We start from the raw sequence: 23,150 nt of genomic DNA, 5'->3' as shown, positions 1-23,150 counted from the left end.
AACATGACCCATTGTGACCACCCACTTATGAGAGTGTGACCTAAAGTAAAGCCTCCTTGAGAAGAGATTATGTGGCTGTGGTACAGTGTGTGTAACACACTGTGTGCTAGTTGTAGCTGTGGGACCTCTTATTTGTTTATTTGTGTTCAATTGGGTTTTTAGTATGTAGTCCAGTTGGCCTTTGAATCATATACTATTCTGCCTAGCTTCCCAAGTGCTGGGCTCAGGCATGTGCTACTGTGTCTGGTGCCTGTTGCGGAGTTCATGATTAGTGCCTATGTGAGTCTAAGGATTAGTGCTCACCCTTGTCCCTCTCACCCTTTATTACATGCATCTCTCTCCCTACACAGTGCTTTATAACCTCCCTCACGATAGAAAAGTTGAGCAGCTCTTCATTTTGGCATGCAGCATTTCAACCACCACTTCCCCACCCAGCCATGATACAACTTGTGCTCTTTTCACTTGGATATATGTTGATTGGGGGTGGCCATTGCTTCCCCTAGCTAAATCTTTTTGTAAGTAATCATATTCCTCTAGAAATTCCCCAATCAAGGAGCTTAGGTCTATGGTATGAAAGAACATTCAAAAGCATTCCTTCTGAATTTGCTACTGCTTATTTAAAGCTGTTCTTTTACCTATTCATACTGTTGGTGGGGTGGGGATGTTAGAAATAAAAGTACAACTGGTAAGGCACTGGGATTTTTAAAAGAAAAATGTTTGCTTATAAAATATGTTTCATTGTGTGCACATGTACATATATGGACTGGAATGTATACCTGGGTAAATGCCAAATGCCATCACCAGCTAACTCTAGTTCCTAGTTTCATCGCTCAAGACACTGAGCCATAAATGTAGCCAAGAATGTTCAGGATACTCTTAGGTGCTTGGAAACTAGGGGGTTGGGGATTAGCCCAGTGGCAGAGAGCTTGCCTAGGAAGCGCATGCTGCCCTGCTTGGTCCCAGTCTCAAAAAAAGAAACCAAAAATACATATATATAAAAAAAAGAAAAGAACTTAGGGGCTTTCGGAGAGATGGCTCAGGTTGGCAAGAGCACTGACTGCTCTTCCAGAGGTCCTGAGTTCAATTCCTAGCAACTACATGGTGGCTCAACCATCTGTGGGTAGGATCTGATGCCTCTTCTGGTGTGTCTGAGGACAGCAACAGTGTACTCATACACAGTGTAAATAGGGTGTACTTACATAAAAAACAAATAAATAAATCTTTAAAAATGAAATGGGATGGATAAAGATGACAGAAAGCGGGTAGTTTCTATGCTTATAATCCTTGGCATTGGAGAGGCTAAAGCAAACTATTATGAATTTGAGTTCATTAGCAGATCTTAACTCAAAAACAAACAAAAAACAGGAGACAATTAATAGAATGAAGAATACAGAACAACAGCTACCATGAACTTTTAGTGGTCGCGCTATCCCAACTCAGTTAAATTCAGAGTCACAAGTCTAATTGCCTACACTGACAGGTTGAACTCAATATGCTAATCACAGAGAATTATGGACTTGATGAAAATAGCCAGCCCCACCTTGGTGGGTCTTCTATAAGGCCTAGGGAGAAAGGCTTCCTGGCAAAGCCATGTATAGAAGATGACCCAGCAGAGCTCTAGCTCTAGATACCGCTGGATATGCTACTTCCTCATTCTCCCTTGGGGTAAATCTAGCCAGGTCATTTCACGTTCAGTCTCCTCTAGGATCTCCTGCACCAGGAAACCGGATCCTGGTTGCAAGTTTGTCCCTTGACCCCGCTGTGAGCCCTTTGAGCTCATCCAGAAGGTCCTCAACGCTTTCAAGTTCAGATCCTAGCTCTCCCACTGAAATCCCCACCACGTCCTTCACCACTGCCAGGCACCCAGGCCCAAAGCCAGTAGGGTAAGTGCTGCTTCCCTGCAGAGAATGACCCCAGAAAGTGCATGGCAGAAGAATAGGAAGTGCCCCTATCTCACAGCAGCGAGTGGATACCCATTCACTGGCAGAAAGGTGTTGCCTTGTGGCTAATAGGATTCTACTGGGATTTCATCCTGCCTGTGCCTACCTCAAGCCAAAAAAAAAAAAAAAAAGCATGGCAGCATGCCTCATCGCTGCCACCGTGAACTCCGAGGTTGAGAGATAGGGTGGCTATGATGTTAAGGTTAGTCAGGCCCATGGAATCACAGGAAATTATTATAGCCCGGTCACAACCACCTTGAAATGCACTTGTGATGTCTCTCCCATCCATCACCCAGTCCCCCAAAGCCCAGCTACCTGCAGATGCCCTGGTGCCTCCTCCTGAGATATTCATTCCCTCCGCCACCATCATTGCCCCTGCCTGCAGACCCTAGAGTGGCTGGGCGTCTTGGCCCCAGTGAGCTGAGGCCAGCACTAGTCTCCCAGCAGTATCATCATCATTGATCGGTAGTTTGAAGGTGAGTCTGGCCCCTTGTAGACTCAAGGAGCATGGGTGGATGGAGGAAGCGATAAAGGTGAGAGGCTCTTTGGTCAAGCCTTGAGGCCCTGCCTCCAGGTGTCCACTCACCCACCAGAGAGTCGTGATTGTCGCCTGGATAGGCCAGCCCCTGGCCCCCTGCCCAGCCCCCAGAGCCGCCATGCCGCCACAGCCACTCCCTGCAGAGCCAACAGGGTCCCAGGCTCTGAGTGCAGCTTCTCGCTGCCTGTTCCTTGCCAAGGCCTGGGCCTGGAGGTGAGAAGCCAACCCACAGGCTGACAGCATCAGCTCAGCCATCCAACAGTGAAGAGACTCTGCTTGGCCAGTGATGATGGGCCCCCAGCCAGCCTCTGTCCTGGGCCCCTGCCTCTGGCTATATGCCAGTGGCTTGGCTGACCCCTGACCCAGCCTGCAGCCCTAGAAAGGACACAGTGACCTGAAGAGGAAGAGGAGGAGGAAGAAGAGGAGGAAAAGGAAAGAGAAATTCCAGTGCCTCATGATGGAGAGAGAGACAGGAGTTCAGGAGGTACTGATCTGCACATCTAGAAATATGCAGGAGAAAGTAGAGAGAGCTAGCTGCACTTGATTCTTCCCTAGGTTGGTGTTTCTCAAACAGAAATACATTGCTTCTACTTAGTCTACTTAGTGACCTAGTATGGAGCACAGGTAGCAAACCCCTGCTCCTCTCCCAAATGATCAGGAACACTAAAATGGCCATGCCTCATTCTAAATGCCCATTAGGAAAGTGGCTCAACTTCTAGGAGAACCACCACGGACCAGTCTTTCACACACCCAGTATGTGACACTGAGGATGCCCTTCCCATCCTACCCCTGCAAGTCCAGCTCTTGTTTGTGTGACAGAAACTCTCCTGTGATCAGAGAGACTTCTCAGCACCTGAGAAGAGGCATGAGCTGAGCTCCCCATGGGGCCTGAAGCCTTGGTGAAGCTGGGGACTCTTCCATGTTTGTTCACCAATGTTTCACAGAAGGAATCTCTGCACTCACGTGAAGGGTCTCAGCCGAATACCTGCCTGCCAGAACTAAGCACGGCTGTGGGGCCTGGGCTAGGGAGCACCGAGATGATACCCAGCGCGTGGTCAAAACAAGAAAAGGAGCCGCAGGCAATCTTGTAGATGACAGCCTGCAGCTTTCACACCCCACCGACTCAGCAGCCTTGCTGACAGCAAAGGCCAATGAGTGACTAAATATGATACTAGACTGTAATCTGCAATTGTTCTGTTTTATTTATAGGAAGTCTTTTTAGGTTGGGAGTGTAGGCAAATGTAGATTCGGCCTCAGGCGTGAGTCCCAAGTTTAATCCTAACATTGCAAAAGTTAAATTTATAAATGAAAGTGTAAATATATGAAATTGTTCCATCACAAGTAAAATGGACATGGACCTTATTATTTGTCTTTATAATGGGGACTTTTAATCAGAAATAACTAGGCAACTTGTATCATGCTAATACATGATTGGTAGACTAGGATTTGAATCCATGTAGTTGGACTTCTGGTCCTCATGTTTAGCCACCAAACCACACCTACTGAGGCAGGAGAAAGTTACAACTAATGGGTATATGACTGTCTGTGTGAAGGAGCCCATCTCTGAACTGAGGGACAAACTTATGGTGGACCGCTTACAGGAAGCTGCCAGAATTGATCGAGTAATTCCAGGGTAATCTAAAAGTGAGCCTTATGTGCACTAGGGAGCCAGGCATGGTACATTGCCTGTAGTCCAGCCACTGGGGAACTGATGAGGAGGATCACTGGGTGTGTGTTTGAGGCATGAGAAATAGTAACACCTGATAAATGAGTAGCGTGGGAGGGAGAGAAGAAATGGATCAAAGGAGCTGGGTTATGTGGAGATGACGTATCAAGGGTCACTTCTTCTTGCAGCTTATCTGCAGCAGAAGGTATTCCATTAAGCATGAACTCCTGCAACCGAGAAGGCCTATGTTTCATAGGCTTCCATCTCTGGATCAGGTGAATGGTTCTCTGGGTCCTAGGACTCAAGATATGGGTAGGTAGGTCCATAGAGACATGATGTCCTGCCTAACTCCACCATTAGGACCAGAATCCAGAAGTGGTAAGGCTCTGGTTGATCTTGAAGCCAGTTGTGATAATACCATAAATTGATCCACACCTAACTCTTAAATGATACAAACAGTCAGTGATTGTGACTCTGACACTTCTGACTCCCTCCCCATCTTGACTGTACCTTCTTCATGGACTTTCAACCTTGACCTTCAATTCAAGATTCATTAGAACTTGAGGTAGGGATCTTTATTTGTTCTATTGCTCCATCTAGCCTCTAAACAGTGTCATATACACCAGAGAATTTCATACTTTTCAACATGATAAATATTTGGTGCCATACAGTAAAGGACCTAATTCCAGTCTCTCTCTGAACTCCAAATCTGCTTCTTGACCTGCTCCAGTCCTAACTTAGCATCATCCCAGTTCAACTCCAGGGTCCCAATCTTGGTGACTGACAATTCTCTCAATTCACCTCCATGGTGGTCCTCAAGACCAAGAAATCTCACAGGTCCACACAGAGCAGCCCACAGATAACCAATTCTTACCTCCCAAGCTGCCCTTTCCTCTATCTAAGCTCTGGTTTCACTTGGCTTAGAGCACTTTGTCCCTTGCTCCACTAGGGTACTCTGTGCTCCGGTTGCTGGAAGAAGCTCTCGGAACCGCAGTTCCTTCCCTGCAAGATGTTGTCCATAGCATCTTCTTTCAAATTGTTCATCTGTCAGCCTACCCAAAGCTCCTGAGACAGGTTCCTCCCAGCCCTCCCATCACACATGTTGCCCAGATGCACTGAGACCTCATTCTTGGCTGGAGATGTTGGAGATGGCCCAGCATCAAGACATCCCTTGCATCATAAAAAATAAGTTGATTTCACTTACCTCTTCTCTTCTGAATAACAAAATTAAAACAAAAACTCAAGAACAAAGTCACCCAACCTCTGCCTCTTGGCCTCCTAATTTATTAGAACACAAATGAGCCTAAAACGCCAAGTAGCAGAGTGTACCTCAGAACCCTGAGAGCGAAGAAAGCTCAAGAGATGGCTCAGTTGGTAGACATGCTTGCTGCTGGCAACCCCAGTTCAAGCCCTGCAAACCCATTAACAACACGGAAGAAAAGAAATTATTCTACAGGTTGGGGATTTTGCCCAGTGGCTTAGCCCTGGGTCCCCAGCCCCAGAAAAAAAAAGGAAAAAAAGAAATGGCCTGCATGTGCTGTCCTTGCACATCCACACATGTGTGCCTAGCCACCTCCTCCTCCCACCCTTCACCCCTGGCTGTTCCACCCCACCACCACATTATCATCAAACTTAAAACAACAAAAAAAAGTGTTGAGATTTAGCTGTTGTACAACCATAATCCCATCACTTGAAACCTGGCAGACCAATGAATCTGAGACCAGCCTAGACCTGGCTACACATGAAGAGACTGTCTTAAAAAAAGTCAGTAGGTGGCTCGCAGCCTTAATCCCACCATTTGAGAAGCAGAGACAAGAGGATCTCTGAGTTTGAGGCCAGCCTGAATTCACAGGAGGTTCCAGGATGTGCCAGAGCTGCTAGAGAGACTCTGTAAAGGAAAACTGTTCCCCAAGACAATTAAAAAAAGAAGTTTAAGACAAATGAGGGTTGGGGATTTGCCTGCGGTAGAGCACTTGCCTAGCACTTCCCAGCCCAAAAAAAAGAATTGAAAAAAAAAAGCCAATGAGCCAGATGTGATGACACGCTCTAGTTCCCTAGGCATTCTGGGAGGAGGCAGATTCCTTGAGTTCAAGGCCAAATTGGTCTGTAGAGTGAGTTCTAGGACACAGGGCTACACAGAGAGAACCTGCCTCAAACAAAAGGAAAACAAAAGAGCCAAACGGTTAGGTTCAAATTCTGCCTCAAGCATTTATCTCCAAATTTAAGGAAATGTCTTTACCTTGCTGTATGTACCTGGCTTTATCATTCATGTATAGTTTTGTTTGTTTGTTGCCATGTTTGATTGCTTCAAGGTCTAAAATAACAAGCCAGGTAACGCATTACCCCAAGTCAGGTACCCAAATCCTCCTTGTCTTTTAAAATGAGGACAATAAGGGCCTACCTTGTAGAGATTATTCTAATAATTAAATGTGTTAGTACACATGCTCAGAGCTTAAAACGTGTTTCTAGCATATAAGAATTTGAAGCTTATAAGCTAACAGTTGGTTTTGTTTTGAGAGACAGATGTCATTCTATAGACCAGGCTGGCTCAGATCTCATACAAAGATCCATATCTGCCTCTGTCTCCTAAGTGCTTAAAGGCATGTAACACAACATGTAGAGGACGAAGACTGGGACGGCAAATGGATTAAGGTGTCTAGGAATAAAGAAGAGGATTTGAGGAGAACAAATGAGGTAGGAGGGCAGGGCTTAGAGCCGACTCTGGCTTCAGGATTCTCCTCTCTGCAATCTATAGGAGAGCACTAACCACGTTTGAATAGCTCCACCCAAACAAACTAGGCCATGGCATTACCTGCTTTGTGGCTCCATGTTCCTACACTCATACAGGCTAAATCATGCTTCTAGAAAACTGTGATTACAGCGGCCAGTATAAAGCCAGTTCTATTCCTTACCATCCCAGGCCTTAAGTCTGCTTTGTCTCTCACATCACACTGTAACTAGAGAGAGTTCAAGATTACATTTTTCCCACTCATGTTAGAAGGTAAAGCTCTGGTATTGACTTGAGTATGGCTCAGCACTGTGTTCCTGGCACTACCCAGCATACAAGACTGGGCAAGGCACACTAGTGTATGAAATTTGGCCTCACAATATGGTAAAGAGTGGGTGGTCCAGGATAGCTTTTGGGACTGAAGCAGACAGAGTTAGTCTACAGCCCTCAGCTCAAACTCGAGTCCCTGAGCCCACTGCCTGTAATACTATAAGCAGCATTTCCAAAAGGAAGCCAGTTGAAAATGGCTTTTCCCGGAGGCTGGAGACCAAGCCAGCCCCTGCTTCTTGGTACTCTAGGAATTACCATGGATGGTGACATCCTTCAGAAGGCACCTTCCTCGAAGAGATGCGGCGGTAGTATGTGAAAACTTCGATCGGGCTGGTAGAGCTGGTCAACATGGGACAGAGCGCTCTACCCAGTTTAAAGTCATCATCCATGAAGGCAAGAATTGAAACTGGATAAAACATGCTACGGAGTAGGGTCTACAATCTGGGGAGGCCTTGCCAGATCTGAGCTTTTCTAAGCCCATCAGAAGGCTGAGGAAGCCTGTGGCAATCTGACCTTGCAGAAAGCACCACATGCTGGAGCCTGTGCAGCGTGAACATCTCCGCTTATGAGCTTCTTCTCAAGGACTATTCACAAAGCCACCATGGCTCCCCGCCGGGATGCGTGGTCGGAGGAGTCTGTGCCCCTAGGCTCCTCCCTACTTCCCCCACACGGGTAGGTTCAACTGTGGCCCCTGAGTCAGGATCAGATTTTCATTCACAGGTTGGTCCGCCAATGTTGAATGAGATTCACACTCCAAATGGGATCTAAAACTGAAGGGCTTCATATTGAGGCTCCAGGTAGACTTTAGGATGAATCTAGTTCATTACCTGCCTTCCTTACTCCAGAAAAGAGCCCAGTTAGGAACTTTTCAGACTGGAACTGTAATGTCTAAGGGTAATGCTTTGTCTTATCATCTTTAGGGAGACTATGCGTTTTCTTAGGCTGAACCCATTCACCCCTCAATGAAGCTGAGAATTTGTTGAAGCCTAACTCCTCTGAGCCTGAGCCCAGGCCTGCATTTTTCCAGCTTGAATGCCCAGGCCGCTTCCATTTTATTAATTCTCTATGGATGATTCAAGCAAAAAAGTTCTTACAGTCAGACTTCTAGATTTTCACCCTCCAGAGTTCATTTAGTTTACCCAGGCCACTGGCTACTCCCAAGAACAATCCTCCCAAGAATTTCATACATCAGACGTGTTCCCATTTGCCTCCTTGGTTGGATCTAGGCTGAGATACCTCCTCTTCAGAGAGTAATTCTTCATTGCATTGAATCTCTAGAAAAGTAGTTGGTTTAGATTCCTTCCATATTTCCCCCATCTGTGTCAGGTCAGGGCTCAGATGAAGCTCTGAATTCAGCCTGTTTTCCCTTAACTCATATTTTCATTTATTCATCACCAACATAACAACCTTCAGTGTTTGTGCATTGTTCTAGCAATGGGAATCAGGAACTGAGCAAAATCATTGGTGTCTTTTGACTAGGAGTATGTGTGTTTTGTTGGAGAGAGCCACAATGCAAGTGAACCATGCAGGAACACACTCACACGGTGCTAAGTGTGACTTGCAGGACGAGGGGAGTGGATGTAAGGGCTGGACGAGACACCATTTTAGCCGCAGACTTATGCAGGAAGATGGCAAACCAAAACCTGAATAACAAGAAAGCACAGGCTAATGGAGGGAATGTTCTGTAGGCTGCTCCAGGAAAATGTGGAGGCCCAAAAGTGGGGAGATGGCAAGCTGACAGAGGTGGTTGCATTCTGTGTGACAAACAAAGAGGGCTTCCATGACCTGAGGGTGACAAGGAGGGCAGAAATGATAGTTAGAAAGAGGTTGAGGAGAAAGCTTTGAAGCTCAGGATGAGGTGGATTAGTTTGTTCTGAGCAGTGGATACGCTAGAAAGGCCAACAGATTAGGGATTGGCTGGGAGAGGCAAAGAGAAGGAGAAGGCAGGGCTTTGTAGTAGTAGTGGTGATGAGAAACAGTTCCAGTATTCCAGATATAGTCTATTTAGGCGGCACTGAAGACCCCAGGACAACACACAGATGTGCTGAGACTGGTAGAGTCAAGAATGGTTCTTGGGGTTGAGAGAGAGAACTCTGTGATTAAAAGAGCATATACACTTTTTCAGAGAACCAAGTTCAGCTGCTACACTCATATTTAGACAGCTCACACAATCACCTGTTGTACCCAGAGGGAACAGATGCCCTCTGGGCTCCATGGCACTACATTATGCACACAAGGGAGCTGCCATTAGATAATTAGATTATCTTAGAATTCCTGGAGGAATTCTATGCCAGTGGTGCACAGCTAGTATCCAATGCCATGGAGCAAGTGAGACATTTACCAAAGGAGTGAATTCCAAATGAAAAGGAAAACAGGAGGACCCAGTAAAGGCTCAGGAAGGTGGGATCAGGAAATAAAAATGAAGAAGTAGCCCAAATGTAGGGAGGAGGAGAGGGATTCACAGAATGGGAAAAGACAGTTGTAGTCTCCCAGCACACTTCTAAATTCACTCAACTAGGGAGAGGCACTTTTGTCTCAACCTGGACTCTGAAATAAATCTCAGACTTTGAGAAAATTTGTAATTCAAGCTCTGCCAACAGACAGCTGCATATTAAGTACCATGTTCCTCTCTCAAATGAGAGCTCCACTGAGGGGCCAAATGGGCATGTAGAAACCAAAATCTGAAGAAATTGCTCTCTAGCTGCAGGTACCATGCCTACAATCTTAACTACTCTGCAGGTCACGCAGAGGACTGGCTACTCGGCCAAAAGTCAAATCCAAGGCCGACCTGGGCAAATTAATATGAAAAGGGGTAGGCATGTTAGCAGGGAGAGCACTTTCTAGCACATGAAGCCCCAGGTTAACCTCCAGGACTTCACATAAAATAAACCCTTTAAACCCAGTTGGGCGTAGTGGATCGCCCATCCCAAGCTTACTTATAAGCTTAATAGAAGAGATAATGTCTATTTTACAGAATTGTTTTGAGGCTAAATGAGATAATCTAGTTAAATATTTAGTATATGGGTTCGGCATGACAAGACCTAATAAACATTGTTGCCTTGATAACTAACAACCTGGGTAAGGTCCATAATTTTCCTGAGTTAATATCAGGTGAGTTTATTAACTCAGCGCTCTGTTTTTAGCCAGGGGCTTCAACCATAATTGAATCTCTAGAATGATCTCAGATTCTCTATATTGACTCCAAAAGTGGAAACCCTGTCAACCACACAACAACAAACTTCAAGGATTGTTTCTACTCCCCAACCAGAGCTGGCTAAGATTCGGCTCACTGAGCTACCCTAGCCAAGATCCTATGCCAGCCCTCATATTTTTATGACTCAGCAAAATCCCTAAGCTGAGCTCCCATTGAATCATCTTCGGTTCTGTTGACTGACTACCTCCCTTTTGCTCCCAGCAGATTCAAACTCCAGAGCCCAAGAGTGAACCTAGAATGACCCCAGACTGGCAAGCCCAGCCTAAGCCCCACTAAAGCTTCTAACTTTAGGCCACAGATCTCAGAACAAACTCCCAAACAGAGCTCTGGATTCCAGAAGTGTTAATTTGTTTCCATGGCATATCACCAGACACAGGTCCTGACAGCAAACACAGCTTCTAGTCTGAGCCCAACCAGAAGGTTACAGGTTTGCTTCTGTGCCCCCAACTCGCCAATCTTTCTTGTCCCTTTGGGCTCTCTCCTGGGGTGAAAGATGCAGCATCCATGGAGAAAAGCAGCTGCCAATTTTCTGGGCAGATAACCACCTGAGCCCTTGGCTTATATTTTTTCAAGACAGGATTTCTCTCATCCTGGCTGTCCTAAATCAAGCCTGTAGAGCAGGCTGCCCTTGAACTCACAGAGATCTGCCTGTCTCTGCCTCCTTAGTGCTGGGATTAAAGACATGTTACCACCACTCAGCAAGTTCATTTTAACCCTGATAACCAGTTCCTCGAGGTTCTGCTTATTAGAGGGCCGGATTTATACTACATCCGCTAGATCCTTGGAGAAAGGAAAGGGAAGGAGCCCTTTCTCAGCTAATTTCAGTACTGAGGGACCAGATGCAGGAGTAAGGAGCATGCAGTGTGACTAGGTGAGGCAGAAGGAGCAAGGATAGTGTCCTAATCCTCATCCTGAGCTTTTAGGGAAGGCTGTTAGACGTGGTAAGCCAAATCCAGAAGGCTGCTGGATGGTAGCACAAGTGAAGAAGACAGGGCTTGTTTAGGAGGGGTGCATATGGAGGAAGCCACGGCTCACTGAAGCCAATCACCAAGGCTTTCTTCAATGCCAGACAAAAAGAGCTGGGGTCTTGCTGTACAGAAGCACACGAGAGCCATGGAGGGAAACAGTAGTCATGTGGCAAGAAAGCTCCTTCAAGGCCAGGGTTGAAGGAGTTGAGGATGCCCAGCACCTGCTGAAAGGCATATGGAGACCTGAGCTGAGCAGGGCCAGAACTTTGCACCAGAATGTGCCTGCTCTAGGGAACAGGGCTTGCTTTTGCCATCCATGTGGATGTCTCTAGTGCAGCATGAGTTCTGAGGTGGGAATCAACTGTGTAGAGTGGGAACTCAAAGCTGCAGCCAGACTGAGGCAGAGGCAGGTAGAGGCAGAGGCAGAGAAGAGGCAGTGCAGGAAGGTATACATAACATGTGGAGATTATGAAGACCTGTTTCCATTTTTTCATAATGACAATGTCCCCATAGGAAGTATGGAACAACCGAAGATGATAAAAGTGGGGGACCAAATCCTCCTTGATAAATGTTTTTTTTTAAGCATACATTTTTAGATATGTGTTAGCAAAACTTACTTTATTTTGCAGACTTGAACTTGTATCTTTTTCCCTAAGACACTTCCGGAAGATTTTCATATTGTCAAAACCCCACATAAAATAATATCATTGCTAATGATTGATTTTCTACTACATTTGCTCAAAGCAAAATTTGTAATCACGCCCCATGGTGGTTGAACATTTTGTTTTTAGGTTTGACAGTGTTATAAAAAACCCATTGCAATGCAAGAGCATTGCAGACAGAATATGTGCTCATAGTCAGAACGGGAACATAAACAACAGTGTCTCTCCCTTCTTCCCTCCTTCTTCCCTTCAACATATGCATGTAAAGCTATGCTCTACCATGTCACATTCTAACTCCACTTTTACGGTTACTGCAGCTACTGCCTTATCTTTTTACTATCATTCATTTTCTCTTGTGTGTGTGCTTAGTGGTGTGTGTGCATTCAGGATAGGGTCTTACATATCATAAGGACCTCAACTGGCTGTGTGTGCCCGAGGATGACCTTGACTTTCTAATCCTACCATCTCTACTCTGGAGTGTTGGGGTTATGGGTAGACACCACACCCAGTTTATATGGTGCTAAGTATGACATGGTTCCCAGGGGTTTAGTGTGTTAGAGGATTCAACTTCATCCCCAGTTCTCTTTAGAGGTCTTTGTCATTAAGGTTGTTCTTTTCACTCTGGTTTGAGCCCAGGATTTAAAGGTCACCCAGGGGAATATAGAAAGATTCTGTCTCAAAAATAAACAAAAACAACAATAACAACAAAAGTAAACCCAAGAACTATCTATATATAGTTCCAGACTGCCAGAAACAAGTGTCCCAACAGACCTTGTTTCCCGCCAGTTAATGCTAACTATTTTACTAAGCTTATTTATTGGCTGACAGTTATCCACATATTTCTGCTACTGTGTTGTTACGGGCAGTTTTGATTTGAACGATGGTAGCCATGAACATCTTGAGGCTGGCATTTGCCGAGGGGAGAGTAGTTAGCCAGAAGGAGACTATGGAGTAGCTGTCCTGCAGAGCTCTCTCAAGGATTCCTAATCGATCTTACTTTTCTGTGCTGTTGTAGAGTCTTTGAGCTGATAGCCACAGCAGCAGAACACCTAATGCTGCCATCCGAAATGGTAAGTGGCCCTTCAAGCCCTGGTCCTTGGCCATCCTCTTGTAGCTCTGTCCTGGGCCTGGTGGAGGCAGGCTTGACTTGAGGACATTTAAGGGAAGTGTTGCCCACCCCAAGCTTTTATCTTTTACCTCCTGCCAGGAACGAACGCACAATAAGCTGCCAGTCTATGAGCTGCTAGGGTGAGGGAGGACATTGGGGTCCTGCACTACAAGAGCTCAAAGAAGTTAACAGAATCCTTGTTGCTTGTAAAGAATAGACCACTCAAGATCGACAATTTCATATTAGTAAGCTAGGGGTGGCTTGTGGTATGTCTGCACATAGATAACCTGTAGTTATTCAAGAATAGAATCTCTAGCTAGCCGTCCTTTCCTTGGGGCAACATTGTATTTTCACTTTTGTAAGCTAGAAATATTTTGTAGATTATGTAATCAATTTAGATATGAATTGGCCAACTAGGAAGGTAAATTCCTATTACATTTCCTTTTTGTCATTTCCTTCTCTTCCCTCATCACCGAAGTAGCTGGATTTGAATTAGCTTTTATGTGTGTATGTATGAGACAGGAGCTTCAGAAGTGGTGGTTGATCCTGAACTCCACTCACCAGACCTGACTGACCTTGAACCCAGAGTGCATGTCTTCCTCGCTCCTGAGTGCTGCTGGGATCTAAACCTCAGGCTACCACTGCCTGACAATTTGTGTAATCTCTTTCCCATTGCTGCCTCACACCTAGTAGTAGTACAGGTGAGAAACTTCAACCATCTGGCTAATTAAGCCCCTGTACAGTTATCTCAAATCTCTTCTTCCTCCTGAAGTTCAACGACCGCTTTCTTGCTCATGGCCCAGGCTGCCCTGTCAGAAAGTTTGAAGCAAGGGCACGTATTGATGGGGATGGCATGGAGGTGGAGCACCAGGAGAACTGGAAATGTGGGGTGGGGCATTGATCCCAGTGTAGTGTGCATATGTGCAGTGGAGCTCTGTAGGCCTCACTATGATTCTTCCCTCCTCCTTTTAGCTAAAGGAGAGCTCCAACCTCAACATGCCTCGGACCTTCTTGGTGCCAGAAAGAAGCCTTCTAACTCAGGCCAGGTACTAAACTTGCCTATGCCTTCCTCCAACTCACTTTACTCAGATAAGGTTGAGTATTCAGGCTCAGAGATCTTTCAGAGAAAGAGGAACACTCACCCCAAAGAGATGGCCTTTGCTCCTCAGCTGGTGTGTGTGTGTGTGGGTGATTTTAGATGACACATTTATGTACACATGGTGTGGGAAAAGGTACATATGTTGGTCAGGAAATTTTGGAGAATGAACAAACCCAGAACCTAGGGGAAGAGGATTATTTAACTTGTCATGAATAGCCTCAAAATGGCTATCACCACCACATATATAGCTACCATCGTCCATTTCTTAAAGCTGTATAAATTGAAAAATTTTCCTAGATCCAGCCAGCAGGATTAGAGCTGAAATGAGCTAGGGTCTCATCAGCTGGGCCATGGGGTTCTCAAATTCATCACCATTTTCTGAGAGAGTCCAGGTGCAAGTTCAACAAGGTCCTGATCAGGCTGTGGCAGTGCACACACTGGCACGGGCCTTACTGGTAGGCTGTTAAAGTAAGAGTATCCATGGAGGAGTGCATGGAGGCAGAAGGAGAAGAAAGCATAGTAACCGTAGTAGTTGGGCCAGGCAGTGGTGGCACATACCTTAACTCTGCAGCACTTGGGAGGCAGAAGAGGAAAATCTTTTTGAGTTTGAGGCTAGCCTGGTCTGCAGAATGAGTTCCAGGATAGCTAAAGCTGCTGTGTGCAAACCCCGTCAAGAAACAAAAACAAAACAAAGAACAAAGTTTTTGTGGTTGGACCTGATGTTCTGGGATATCAAGAGGAATTCCTGAGCCTGTTGTAGTTGTACAAGAACCAGAAGGAACAATAGGCCGGGCAACAGAAAACAGGACTACTAGGAAGAGACAAATAACACAAAGGCATGGCATCTGCCTAGCAGTTAGATATTTTTTTTTTTTTTTGTTCTTTTTTTTCAGAGCTGGGGACCGAATCTAGGCTCAGCTTCCCAGGTAAGCTACTACCACTGAGCCAGACCAGCCCAGTTAGGGATATTTCAAGAGTGCTGGATGCTGTAGGGCCTCCAACAGATTTCTCCTAGCAACAGAATAGCATGGAGAAATGACTTTGTAATCATATTTATTGTCTGGAAATTGCTCAGGTTGGCCTTGAATTCAAAACAATTCTCTTGGCTTATTCTAGTGTCTACTTTTTAAAGATTTATTTGATTATTAAAAATTATGTGTGGCTGCCAGGGGTTCAATCTGTGCATAAGAAAGCACAGGTGACTTGAGTTCGTGAGGAGCAACAGCCCATTGAGCTAGAATTATAAGCAGTTGTCAATCAGCATATGAATCAGGAGAACTGAACTGAGTCTCACATGAGCCATCTCCAGCCAATTACATTTTCCCAGTCAGGGTCTTACTATGCAGCCCTGGCAGGCCTAGAACTTCATACGTAGAAGGCTGGCCTCAAACTCACAGAGACCCACTTGGCCTTTGCCTCCAGAGTACCGGGATTAGCACACACCATCACACCTGATGCCTACTTGAATATTTTTTAAATTATTTATTTAAAAACTTAAATGTTTGCGGGTGCCTTGTTGCATGTGTCTGGCAGTATGTACTTTCAAGGGCACCAGATGGAGATCAGAAGATGGTGTCAGATACCCTGAACCAGGAGTTGGAATGGTTGTGAAGGGTGCAGGAATTGAATCAGTAGGTCGCCTTAGAAGAATGTACTAAGTCTCACCCATGGAGCTAGCTCTAGTCCCCTTAAAAATTTTAATGAAACTTTCTGTCTGGTGTGGTGGTTTGCCTTGTAATCCCACTGTTTGAAAGGCTAGTAGGGAGATTGCTGGGAAATTCAAGGCAAGATTGAGATAGACTGTGAGACCTTTGTCAGAAAAAACAAACAAACAAAAAAAAAAAACAAGAGGGACTGATTAGGTTTTAAATATACAAAACAAACAAAATCAAAACCCAAAACAGTATACCCAATCTTAAATAATATAGCTAGCTGGTTCTTATCTGGCAATTTGTGAATCAGCTGAGACTTTTTAAAGTACTGATGCCTGGGCCCATCATCCTCAAAGATTCCAATTTCTAATTGGCCTTCAAGTATTTCAACAAAGCTCTCAGGTGGATTTGATAGAATACTCAGGACTTAGAGTCACTGATTAAGAACCAATAATCATGGATAGAAGGAGAGAACTTGCTCACTTCCATATATGACCTGGGTCCCATTGCTAGAACTTCTCTTCTTCTTCATACACAAGACATTAAGTGGTGTTTTGCTTTGGTTTGGTCTTAGTTTTAACCTTCAGTTCAAATGGTTCTGACTTATTTTCTCCTGGAGTAAGTGGTATCAACAAATGCTATCCTATCCTTATATACCTCAGTGAATGGTCACACCCACCATGTAATTCTGTGCAAGAGCAACACTTGTTCACTGCCAAGAAATTACAAAGTTGAAAATAAAGAAGTAATTATTTTTATGAGAATATAGTCAGATCAACTCCATCTCAGTGCTGGGCTTATATAGATATTTGCCACAATTTTCTAGCTTTGTGTAACTATTAGACCTGATCTCGGTCTTCATGCGTTTTTCATAGCAAGTTTTAATCACACGCTGTTTCAGCACCTGCAGCACACATTTATTATGAATTTCCAGCACAGGAAACTAGAAAGAATTACAGCAGAGCACTACATCATTGAGTCTACAAGTGGTTACACCATGGTGTTATATTTAGTATATCATAGATCTATACTTTAGCCACCCACCAATCCAGAATGCTTGATGCTTCTTCTCTTCTTGATATCTGACCATTGGTGCGATACGTTGTTTGTTTTGTTACAGACAGTTTTCTGAGTGTTCTGGCTGGCCTGGAACTCACTTTGTAGACTATGCTGGCCCTGAACTCAGTGATCTGCCTGCTTGCCTCCTGAGTCCTGGAATTCAAAGGCGTGTGTGCCACCACACCTGGTAAAACATTTTCATGGGTGCATGTATATCCTGTACTTTGACCATACTTTATATCCAAACCCTCCCTTTGCTTCTTTCCCCACTTTTCCCTAATAGTCTTGCTTCTTCTATCAATGCCAGTATAAACGATTTTTGTGTGCCATATATGTAAAATTAGGACTCCATTAAATGATAAAAAATACGATAGCCTTATCTAATATTTCACTTAATATAATGATCTGTAGTTGCATCCATTTTCTCTGCAAGGCAAATAAGACATTTTATTCTCTTATGATTCAGAAAATTTCTAATACACACACATACCACACACACACACTCCTTATCTAATTATTAGTTAGACAACCTAGGGCCACTCATAATGGCTATTGTAATAGTATAAACATGATAGGTGCATGTAATTTCTGTGGTATGCTAATCTTCATACATACCTAGAGCGGGTCAATATTTGATATACCATGCCTGATTAAAGGCATATATTATAGAGCCATAATTAAATAACATGGTGTTACATAACAAAAATAGACATTTAGATTGGATGAGATAGGACCTATACTTTCTCTCTCTCACACACATACACAGATACACACACACACACAATACATTGGTTAGAGCTATAACCACTGCTAGTTTTTGCTATGCCTGTGAGAGCACTGGACATCTTGAACTCCTGATCCTGTGTCCACTTAAAAGCTAGGTTGATGATAAATCACCATGCCCGACTTAGCCATGATTTTGACAAGAAAATCATACATTGTAGAAAGATGCTTCTTCAGCAGATGGTGCTGGCAAAACTGAAATATCAATGACTCTGTGTGTGTGTGTGTGTGTGTGTGTGTGTGTGTGTGTGTGTGTGTATCTGTGTGGGTTTGTACATGTGTGCCATTTCCACAGAAAACCGAGGCATTGGATCACCTTGGAATTAGAGGTACAGGTGGTAGGTACAGTGTGGGTGTTAGGAACTGAACTCTGCAAATTACATGCCCTTTATTACTGAACGTTTTTAATTTTAAATACATTTCCAAAACAAGTTTGCAAGCCTTACCGCCATAACCCTCCTCTAAAGTTGGCATTAGTAGAAAATCATGCTGAGTTTACAGTTTGTTTGTGCATCACCGCCATACTCTTTTCTTGGCAGATTCTGTATTGAAATGCATAGGTCTTAAGTATACTACAGATGGGATTTAACAAACATTTGATTACAATTCATCAGTTCATGCATGTGCATGTATATTGGAAGTTCTGGGGAAGGACCTTGCATGCTAGGTAAGTTAATTCTCAGCCACTAACTTTATCCTACATCCCTAATAAAAGACTTCAACATCATAACTTGTTTCACTTTTTTACTTTTTTCACACAGTAACTGTAGATGTAGTCAGATTTCCTATTAGAAAATACATTTGAAGCAGAATGTAAATGTGGAAGGAAAGTAAGAATCCAGATAAGAGATAGCAAAGTAAGGGGTCCTACTTTGCAACAGTGCACTCACATACATAAAATAAATCTTTAAAAACCCTGCCTCCCTTTGCAAAGTTGACATGTTAGCAGATATAGTTTCATGTATGTTCACTACTCTTACATACACTTCACCTTTTTCCCTTGAGTCTAGCACCTCCCTTTGGAAACCTTTTCTTAAAGTCCCATTCCAACAGAAACTGAGGTATGTCCCTTCTCTGGACTCCTCAGTGTTCATATGTCCTCTAAGAGTCCACACTGATCCCCCTTGGCTGTCTCTAAAGTGTATCACTTATGGCTCCTTGATCTGGAAGACATTGTTGAATAATCACGGGTTATGTGACTTGTTCAAGGAGTTACATAAAGTGAAGAAGTGTAGTGAAGCCTCGGTCCCAGCACACCCAAAATACCATTCACATTGCGTTTATTGACCTGCCTCAACTTCAGACTCTTCTTTCTTTTCTCCCCTGCAAGGACTGAGGAGGAGAAGAAAGACTGGGTCCAGGTAACACCCAAGGCTGTGGTAGCGTCTGGAAGAGGTATTTATTAACAGATGCTTTAGGGACTGATAGTAGTACACATAAGCAGAATAGGTCTGGACACCAGCCTTCCACCAGATGCCATTATCACACCTCTTACAGATAAGGCTGAAGCTACAAGTCATGAGGCAGATAGAATCATTCTTCTCTAGAAAGTCATGCTCCTCTGAACAAAAAGCTTGCAAAAGCTGCACCCTAGCACAGCCAGCAGTTGCAAAGCCAGAGTCAGCCACCACCCCCTCCTTACATTTGATAATTACCGTCATAGACCTGGATTTATGGGAGGATTTTCTCAGTCATAATGCGTGAGGACAGAGCTGGGCTAGGGAAGTCTAGGCTAAGAGCATGGGAGGACGGTGTGGTGAGGGCAGGATAGGCGTTATGATGGGAGTGATCTGACCTCTCATTTCTCCACCTCTTTGCCAGGCCATCAATTCTACCCTCCTGAGCATAGACAGACCCTGGGATTTCCAGGCGTGAACTCAACAAACAGGGATGATGATGAAGATGCTCCCCTAACTCTCAGTAAGAGTCCCTACTCTTCAGTACTGGGATCCCCTGAGCTCCCGTTCCCCACCTTTTTCTTGAGATGACATTTTCCTTTTCCCAGAAAATAGGGAGAGAGAGGCAGTGGCAGGCCCTCAAAAAGCCGTCTTCCTGCTAGTAGGGGCTGCAGATTGCCTCCAGAAAGTGAAGACTTGCCTCCAATAGTATGTGGGGAGGGAACCAGACGTGGGCATGCACTCCCCAACCCCTATGATGATTTGCAAGCCTCAGAGCAGAAGAGGCAAAGGTGGGCTGGCTGGGCTGGGCTGAGGAGCTGTCTCTGACCTGGGCCCTAACCTCCTGGTAGACGTGGATCTGGGAAGGCACCTCGCCTATCCCGGGAAAAGGAAGTCACCATGTGCATGCGCCTGCCAGGAGCCTTCAATTCCATACCAACGAAACGCAGGCACTCTGTGTGCAAGGCCTGTGGGCATGTGAGCGTTGCTGGGAGGCAGGGCAGAGCTAAGGTGGGGTCAGGCTGACGACAAAGCGCCCCACTTCTGATGGGGTACCCTCCAGAAGGAGGAGGCGTGCAAGTGAGCTATGTGTAGTTGATGACACTTGAAGAGAAAATGCCGAGCACAAGCTGGCCTACGCCTACTTTGCCCCAGTGGTTTGTGAAATGCTCACCAGAGTTCAGGCACGACTCATCTATGACAACAATCGTTCCAACAATGTGTGCACTGATTATATGTGGCCTTGCATGGAGCACCCGGAGCAATCCAGCCTGTAGCCAACACACCCCAGCGCAGGAGGTCCATCCCTGAAGGTGAGGTGTGCCCTGGTTACTGGAGCCAGGGAAGCAATTAATTAATCAGGTGATCTGGGCTTGAGACACAAGGAGAATGAGTGTAAGGGTTAAAAAGGATTTTTATTAAAGAATGTTAAACACTTAACTCTTACAGTAACTGAACAACCGATACCCGTATCCTTCATTTACATATGAGGAAACTGAAACGCAGAGAGTGTATTTGGCTAAGTTGTACAACCAGAAAAATGCTTCTAGGTATCGTTTTATTTCAGACAGAATCTCACTGCATAACATAGGGTAGCCTATAGGATTTTTAAAAAATTAACTAAGTACATTTTTAAATTGTGAAATAGGATAAGAACACAAAATAAGACATAGTGCTTTACCCAGAAGTTGCGACTGTTAATACTGATCCTATCTTTTAGGACCATGAATATACACATATGTGGGGTGATTGGTTGTTTTTTAAGTAAAATCAAGGTATCCCAAATGTAAGGGAGCTTCCTCTGTACCATAACTATTTTAAATGCCTTGTTTATGCTAATTTCAATCCCATAAACACCCTCTGTGCTCTTCTCAGAAGTCCTGCATTTTCATCTATTGTTAGGACTCTAAGACAGATGGTGTTAGGCACCCACTCATCCCATTAATCACATTAGAAGGACTTTCTCAGAGCAGGCAGTAAGTATATAATGAAAGATGAAAAGAGTTAGCTGTGAATGTCCCTTAGTTTGAAGAGTATCTGGCCAGCATTTATTTCACTGTCCCCACTGAAATCTGCATACCCCTTATTGTTGTTAGAGTCAGCAGCTAAGCCTCACTCTGCTTATCTCAGTGACAAAGGCCAAATCATTTTAGCTATGACTTGCACAGTTTTGCTACCTCTGTCTGAGACATAGTCCATACACTATGGGGCTGTTTAAGCCAAGAGCAAAGCTTTCCATCAACATTGATGTACCCTGTCCTGTGTCTCTGATCACAGAAACAGGCCTCAGTGGCTGCTGAGAACAGCGTCATCTGCAGCTTCCTGCACTACATGGAGAAGGGTGGGAAAGGATGGCACAAGGCATGGTTTGTGGTTCCCGAGAATGAACCCTTGGTGCTGTACATCTATGGAGCCCCTCAGGTGTGCATCCTACTCCTTCAGGTTTTTCCAGCTATCTGACAAAGCTGGGCTGCCCTTCTCCTGTATGCCTTGTCCTGCAGGGACAGGGTGAGCCTAGCAAAGGGAAAAATAACCCCTATCCTTACGTGACAGAGCAGGTAGGTAGAAGTGTTTGGAGGCCAAGATACGGGGAAAATGAGGGTGAGGTGGGAAGTCTGGCTTTCTGGAGAAAAGAGGAGCAGAGACGAGGCCTCCTCTAGGTGTGGTTCAAACCGAATAGGCAGATAGAGGAACTAGCGAAGAACTGCATCTGTAATAAGTAAAGATTAGCAGTTGATTTGGGCATGGGAGGAGATATGAACATGTAGCCAGCCTGCCTTCTAGTTCCAGTTCAGACATCTTTACGTTCATTACAGTGAAAGGCAGGTTTTTTCAGGGAAACAGCCAGAACAGTGCAAAAGTTGTTTCACTGGGCAGAGGATGCTGTCTGGGCTAAGGACACTAGCTCTCTGTCCTTCCTCTCCAGGATGTGAAAGCCCAACAGCCTGCCCCTCATTGGCACAGTGGGGCCTCCTGGAGGCAGGGGAGGGCCAGACAGGAGGCATGTCTTCAAGATCACCCAGAGCCACCTGGCTGGTACTTCAGCCCAGACAGAAGAACTCCAGCGTGGCTGGATTGGCACAATAGGAGGGGGCCGAGGACACATTCTGCCCAGGCCTACACTGTCTGAGGACAAAAAGGAGATGGAGGAGACCACCAGTAGCAGCTTCAGGAGCCACTGCTGAACCTCCTGAAGCCTCCCAGACCGAGACAAGACCCCAGAGGGTTTTTGGAACTGGGAGTTCCTGCCCCACACCCAGCTGCCCATGTTCAATTGGGGCTCTAGCCCTCCCAATGCAATCAATACTTTTGAATTCCCATCAAGGGCACTTTCAACTCGAATGCTGGGTCTTGGGTTTTTTTTAATTCATCTTTTCACAAATGTGGGCTTTTAAAAAGAAGACAAACTATTCCTACATTGATGTTAATTTTTAAATCCCTCCAGGGGAGGGCAGGAGCTAATTGCAGACCACTTGAATGAGTCTGTTTTTCCTCCCAGTATCCCACAGATCCTACTTTCATCTAGTTCCCCTACAAAGTACCAGAGGCAGGAGACCTGGATTCCAATTAGCCTCTGCTACTGACCTGGGACTTAATCCACCCCTCACTCCTCAGGCCAGTGTCTTCACAAGGACTTTACATGGGGTGGTGACTAGACCCTTCTTGCCTTTCCCATGGCTTATAGCTACCTACTCAGCCCCAAAAAATCCAGTATTTTATCGTCCAGATCCATGGCAGGACCACACTGGGCAGGACGGAATAATGGAGGAGGACAATGATACTGTTTTAAAGAAAAATACAGTTTATTCAGGCGCACAGTAACTTCAGGAGCACTGCTATGTCCGTCAAATTTGTCCCAAAAGTCCCAGGCTACTAAGGAGATGGGAGGGTGCAGAAACTACTCTCTTGATGAATTTTGAAGCTCAGCTCTCAAGCTGATTCCAAGTTAAATCATGAATTAAACAAAGAAAGGGTATATTTATTAAGATCTTAAAGCCTCATCCCT

The 23,150-nt window shown here is 44.9% G+C and overlaps 1 pseudogene; it reads left to right on the top strand.

The window, feature by feature from the left end:
* Positions 1–7,803: 7,803 nt before the first annotated feature.
* On the top strand, positions 7,804–22,670 carry LOC116887811 (annotated as a pseudogene).
* Positions 22,671–23,150: the final 480 nt, after the last annotated feature.

This window comes from Rattus rattus, chromosome X, assembly GCF_011064425.1.
Source record: "Rattus rattus isolate New Zealand chromosome X, Rrattus_CSIRO_v1, whole genome shotgun sequence".
Classification (NCBI taxonomy): Eukaryota; Metazoa; Chordata; class Mammalia; order Rodentia; family Muridae; genus Rattus; species Rattus rattus.
Note: the sequence above shows the minus strand (reverse complement) of the source record. Positions and strands in the feature narration are given on the sequence as shown.